This window comes from Schistocerca piceifrons, chromosome 7 (genome assembly GCF_021461385.2).
Source record: "Schistocerca piceifrons isolate TAMUIC-IGC-003096 chromosome 7, iqSchPice1.1, whole genome shotgun sequence".
Classification (NCBI taxonomy): Eukaryota; Metazoa; Arthropoda; class Insecta; order Orthoptera; family Acrididae; genus Schistocerca; species Schistocerca piceifrons.
Genome location: NC_060144.1, coordinates 439,010,233 through 439,017,434, shown reverse-complemented (window position 1 = coordinate 439,017,434; position 7,202 = coordinate 439,010,233).

Genomic DNA, 7,202 nt, shown 5'->3' with positions numbered 1-7,202 from the left:
ATAAGCTGTCCAAGTCGACTGTTGTTGTGACTGTGTAGTGGGAACACTGCTGAGGGTGGTTGTAAAAAAATCGCATGAAATCAGCGAAAGAAGTCATATGTGAATTGTAAAACGCCACCAGTAGTCCAGCTAGCACAATCATTGAGCGTAGCGTAACATTATGGAGAAGGCCTCGGTAGATTAAGTGAAACTTTCTAGTTTATCTTTACAATCTGTTCACACAATATTTTGACAGAGATCATTTGTATACACCCTATAATTTCTCCAGACATGGATTTTACAACTTATTGAAAAGTATCTTCAATGTAGACTTATAACAAAATTTGCAACTACACGATTATGGAGAAAATATAAATTTTGAAACAGACAAAATGCATATTACGTGTAAACAAACCTCTGATCGTTAACATAATAGAAATAGCCATGTTAATTTCAGTAACAAACCAAAAGATGAATTGTGCAATCCTGTTAAAAAATCATTTAAATTACCTTTTGAATTTTTATGTCTCATCTGAAAACTTTGGAGACAGAGACACTGAAATGCTTCCTAGTTTTTGTCAGTTTTATCCCAAACAGAAAATAACTAAATTTGAAATATGGAAATTTCTTCGTAATTTTGATTTAAAAACCATCATCGATTCACAAAACTGTCAAACTAGAATTAATTATATTATTTGTAAATCCTGATATGAAACATAAAACAGATGCAACCCAGTTGTAAAAAAAAACACAAAACTGCAAAACGCCGGTTTGACTATCAGAGTGCAAAACACGCCGAAGTCAAATTAAGTATACCTTTTTCAACAGAATATAAACATAATATTCCCGTAAATAATTACCAATAGCTGTTGTAAGCATTATTCTCCGCCTGTAAGTTCCACATTCTTCAAGCTTTTCTAGTAGTATCAACCTGTGTCAAAAGCTTGTAAGCGAAAACCAGAATAACAACTACAGCCTGAACCCGGAGATTTTACGAGGTCTTTGACGTCTCGAGGTGGACGACGTACTTGGTTGTTAAAAACAAAAAAGTCCAAGTGGCTGTGAGTACTATGGGACTTAACATCTGAGGTCATGTCCCCTAGAATTTAGAACTACTTAAACCAAACTAACCTAAGGACATCACACACATCCATGCCCGAGGCAGGATTCAAATCTGCGACCGTAGCGATCACGCGGTTCCGGACTGAAGCTCCTAAAACCGCTCGGTCACAGCGGCCGGCGAGATGGTAGGAAGTGGATGTGTTTTGAGGGTCACTCTAACAACTGTTGTCATCTACAATATATGTGAATATTATAATAACAGTGAAAGTGTGTCAGAACTTGGAAGTAAACCATCTGCTGGAAAATGACATCATGGCCAAGACTCTTTATTTAAAGACAAACGTCAAACTTCTTATCAGAACCTATTTTTATAAACTTGCACAAGAAGCAGCAGTCTGGGAGACATCGCCCGGAACTTTAATAACTTCAGAAAGCTAAGCAAAAATTAATTCAGCTACACCTCCTTCACTTTACCCAAATTTAAATACTTTAGGGTAGAAGACAAGTACCCAAAAGAATGTTAGGACAGGTGGATGAAGTGACGCTAGAGCAGGAAATTAAAAATAAATTGCGTACAGTGGCCGTGCAGTTCCTCATAAGCCACGCATTTCTGCAGACATTGTTAAGCGACACTTCGAGTGGTGTAAAGAGCGACGCCACTGGTCATTAGATGACTGGAAACGAGTGATTTGAAGTGATGAATCATGGAGTGATGATGATGATGATGATGAGGTTCCATACTCCGAGGCGCATAGGGAACGATGCGAGAAACCCGCGCCGCCGTACTAAGCAAGGTCCTAGCGGAGGTGGTTTGCCATTGCCTTCCTCCGACCGTAATTGGGATGGATGCTGATGATGAAGACAACACAACAACACCCAGTCATCTCGAAGCAGGGAAAATCGCTGACCCCGCCAGAAATCGAACCCGGGACCCCGTGCGCAGGAAGCGAGAACGCTACCGCAAGAGCACGAGCTGCAGAAGAATCATGGAGTACCCTGTGTTAATCCGTTGGGTGCATTTGGATTTGGCGAATGACTGGAGAAAGTTGTCTGCAACGATGTGGAGCGCCAACAGAAAAGTACGGAAGAGGCAGTGTTACTGCAGAAGTTTTGGAAACATTTTACAGCATTGTGTATACCGTACAGTAGAGAAACGTTTCGGAGACGAGATTTATCGTAACAGCATGTGAAAGTATCCTGACATAAAGTATCATCTATGAGGTAATGGTTTGTGGTCGTGAACATTCCTAAAATGGACTGACCTGCCCGGGTTTCGCACCGAACCCAACGGAACACCTTGGGACGAATTAGAACGCAGATTGAGCTTCAGACCCCAGCGTCCAACATCATTACCTTCTTCGGTTTCAGCTCCTGAGGAATAGTGAGCAGCCATTCCTCCACAGACATTCAGACACCTCACTGTCTCCAGTAGTCAGCAGTGCTCAACCCTTCACTAACGACCACTAAAAGGTGTCAGAGTACGTTTGATCAGGTAGTGTACATTATCATGCCTACTTGATTACGACTCCAGACTCTGGAACAATACTCGAGAATTGGTCGCATTAACATCTTGAATGTGTTTTTCTTCGCAGACGCTCCGGATTTTTCTAGAAACCTTCCAATAAATCTTGAGTCTTCCATCCGCCTTCATTATATTGATTCCATGTGTCTGTCTCATTTCATGCAACTTATTAGTATTATGCATAAATATTACACGATTTGACGTGCTCAAGATGTTTATAACTGATTTTGTAATCGGTTACTATTACGTCACTGCGAGGTACGTCCATCTGGCTTCTAGCCACGCCTACCCACCCCACAGGTGCGAGGGGCATTTGAAAAGTCCGTGCAAAAATAAAAACCACTTACGTGTTTGGGGTAAACGTTATTTATTTTTCGACATAGTCTCCTTCTAGACGTATACTCTTCGTCCAATGCTGTGCTAATTTGTTGATCCCTTCCAAATAATAGAAACTGTCCAAGTCTGCAAAATAGCTATTAGTTGCTGCAATCACCTCCTCGTTTGAATAAAATCTATCTCCCGCCAGCCCTTTCTTCAAATTGGGGAACAAATAGTAGTCTGACAGAGCCAAGTTTGGAGAATAGCGGGGATGTGAAAGAGTTGGAATCCTATTTCCATTAATTTTGCGACCACAACTGCTGAGGTGTGTGCTGGTGCATTTTCGCGAAGGAAAAGGACTTTTCTACGGTCCAATCGCCGGCGTCTTTCTTGCAACTCGGCTTTCAAACGGTCCAATAACGATGAATAATATGAACCTGTAATAGTTTTACCCTTTTCCAGATAGTAGAAGAGGATTATCGCTTGAGAATCCCAAAAGACAGTCGCCATAACCTTTCCGGCCGAAGGAATCGTCTTTGCCTTTTTTGGTGCAGCTTCTCCCTTGGCAACCAATTGTACCCATTGTTTAGATTGTTGTTTGGTCTCAGGAGTATAGTAATGTACCTATGTTTCATCCACAGTGACGAAACGACGCTTAAGGTCCCGCAGATTCTTCCTGAACAGCTGCAAACAATCCTTGCAACACTTCACACGATTCTGTTTTTGGTCAAGCATGAGCAATCGCGATACCCATCTTCAGGATAGCTTTCTCATGTCCAAATGTTTATGCAAAATATACTACTGGCCATTAAAATTGCTACACCACGAAGATGACGTGCTACACACGCGAAATTTAACCGACAGGAAGAAGATGCTGTGATATGCAAATGATTAGCTTTTCAGAGCATTCACACAACGTTGGCGCCGGTGACGACACCTACAACGTGCTGACATGAGGAAAGTTTCCAACCGATTTCTCATACACAAACAGCACTTGACCGGCGTTGCCTGGTGAAACGTTGTTGTGATGCCTCGTGTAAGGAGGAGAAATGCGTACCATCACGTTTCCGACTTTGATGAAGGTCGGATTGTAGCCTATCGCGATTGCGGTTTATCGTATCGCGACATTGCTGCTCGCGTTGGTCGAGATCCAATTACTGTTAGCTGGGTTCAGGAGGGTAATACGGAACGTCGTGCTGGATCCCAACAGCGTCGTATCACTAGCAGTCGAGATGACAGGCATCTTATCCGCATGGCTGTAACGGATCGTGCAGCCAAGTCTCGATCCCTGAGTGAACAGATGGGGACGTTTGCAAAACAAGAACCATCTGCACGAACAGTTCGACGACGTTTGGAGCAGCATGGACTATCCATTGCCGGCCGGAGTGGCCGAGCGGTTAAAGGCGCTACAGTCTGGAACCGCACGACCGCTACGGTCGCAGGTTCGAATCCTGCCTCGGGCATGGATGTGTGTGATGTCCTTAGGTTAGTTAGGTTTAAGTAGTTCTAAGTTCTAGGGGACTTATGACCACAGCAGTTGAGTCCCATAGTGCTCAGAGCCATTTGAACCTTTTTTTTTTTTTTTTTGACTATCCATTCGGAGACCATGGTTGCGGTTACCCTTGACGCTGCATCACAGACAGGAGCGCCTGCGATGGTGTACTCAACGACGAACCTGGGTGCACGAATGGCAAAACGTCATTTTTTCGGATGAATCCAGGTTCTGTTTACAGCATCGTGATGGTCGCATCCGTGTTTGGCGGCATCGCGGTGAACGCACATTGGAAGCGTGTATTCGTCATCGCCATACTGGCGTATCACCCGGCGTGATGGTATGGGGTACCATTGGTTGCACGTCGCGGTCATCTCTTGTTCGCATTGACGGCACTTTGAACAGTGGACGTTACATTTCAGACGTGTTACGACCCGTGGCTCTACCCTTCATTCGATCCCTGCGAAACCCTACATTTCATTTCAGTAGGATAATGCACGACTGCATGTTGCAGGTCCTGTACGGGCCTTTCTGGATACATAAAATGTTCGACTGCTGTCCTGGCCAGCACATTCTCCAGATCTGTCACCAATTGAAAACGTCTGGTCAATGGTGGCCTAGCAACTGGCTCGTCACAATACGCCAGTCACTACTCTTGATGAACTGTGGTATCGTGTTGAAGCTGCAGGGGTAACTGTACCTGTACACGCCATGCAAGCTCTGTTTGACTCAGTGCCCAGGCGTATCAAGGCCGTTATTACGGCCAGAGGTGATTGTTTTGGGTACTGATTTCTCAGGATCTATGCATCCAAATTGCGTGAAAATGTAATCACATATCAGCTCTAGTATTATATATTTGTCCAATGAATACCCGTTTATCATCTGCATTTCTTCTTTAATTTTTTCATTTAATTTCTTTTTTTAAATTTTTTTCTTTTTAATTTCTTCTTTAATTTTAATCTCCAGTAGTGTATCATGTACCCGTTCATTTGAGATGCCCACATCACTAGCAATCTCACGCACCTTAACCCTTCTGTCATCCATCAACATATCATGGATTTTATCAATGATTCCTGGAGTCGTAACCTCCACAGGGCGTCCAGAACGTTCAGCTTCACTTGTGCCCATATGGCCACTCCGAAAATTTTGAAACCACTTATGAACTGTTCTAATTGAAGGTGCAGTGTCACCGTAATGTTTATCAAACTTGTCTTTAGTTCCTATCGCCGGCTGCGAGCGTGCAAACCACCCCACCCATATGAATAAGTCACCGTAAGCCAGCCCCCACTGTCTACTGTGGTAGCGCAGTACAAGTCTCCTAGGAACAGAAATCAGACACATCCGAGGGAAATTGATCAATAAATGGAATACCACATGATGCCAGTTTGGACAGTTTTTTTGTACCATTTACGATTTCGTACAGCCCTTTTTTCACATAAACGCCGTGATGAGACGACGTTTGGCTGTCCTGTACAGTACAGCATGTCCTATTCTCGATATTTGCGTGTGTATTTCAGTACATTTAGTTCGTGTTTGACTAGGGCAGCAGTATTTATTCTGTCTGTTTAATATTTCGTAATGTTTCGAACTGCCGCTATGGGTTCTTCTGTCGTTCTGTTTGTTTTTCACTGCCTGCCTGCCGTTCAGTTTTCGCTTGCTGTTGCTGTTGTTGTTGTTTGTGTGTGTGTGTGTGTGTGTGTGTGTGTGTGTGTGTGTGTGCGCGCGCGCGCGCTGCCACCACAAAACAGACAACTGGGAACGGAAAACGCATTGCAGCAGTTCGCAACAGTAGAAATAGTAAACACACAGAGGAAATAGTACTACTCATTTTCAGAAAGTTACTTATGTAGACGCGAAGTATTTGTCCGGGAATCCGGATGCATATACCACGAAGGCATCCTGGACTGTCTAGTACAACCAAACACAGTTGCATAGCAGCATGTAGGTCAAGAAAGGACACGAAATCTTAAGTGGAACGGAAAGCTGTTGAACAAGTAAAAAGATACCTGTGTATTAAACAGTTGTTTCTAATTTAAAAATTGCCCAAAGCTGTAATGTAAAAACATGTTTATAATTATTTCATAACATACCTAACAGATGCATATAGTAAGAACAAAATATGATTACAGGCCACTAAAGTTGGTTCTACAATGAAAGCAACGAAACCCGTCTGGGTTGTTTGGGAGAAGAGACCAAACAGCGAGGTCATCGGTCTCATCGGATTAGGGAAGGAAGTCGGCCGTGCCCTTTCAAAGGAACCATCCCGGCATTTGCCTGGAGCGATTTATGGAAATTATGGAAAACCTAAATCAGGAGGGCCGGACGCGGGATTGAACCGTCGTCCTCCCGAATGCGAGTCCAGTGTGCTAACCACCGCGCCACCTCGCTCGATACCCGTCTAGCAAACAAACAAAGAGCCTCTTATTTATTTATTTGATTGTTTAAGCATTTATTTCACTCTTTCTTACCAAATATCCCTTGTGATTCAACATTACAATATGCATGGTACTACTTAACCACTTGGCCTATATTGGAAACAAGCGATGACGTAACAGTAAAACAAGTACGGTGGCGGCTAAGGAAAACGCGTCGTACCGCCAATGCTCTCAGGTCATTTGTGCATATACTATCAACACCGATTACGCGCTCACTCAAGATAAGCGAACCAAATCACCCTCACTCCCAGGTGCAATATAATTGTGGTTGACTCAGTACTAAATAATTACAACAATAATAAAAATAATACATATACTAATGAACACACAGAAATTAAGATACAGGGTGTAACGGTATAGGCTGCCAAAATTATACAGACAGTGCATCGTATGC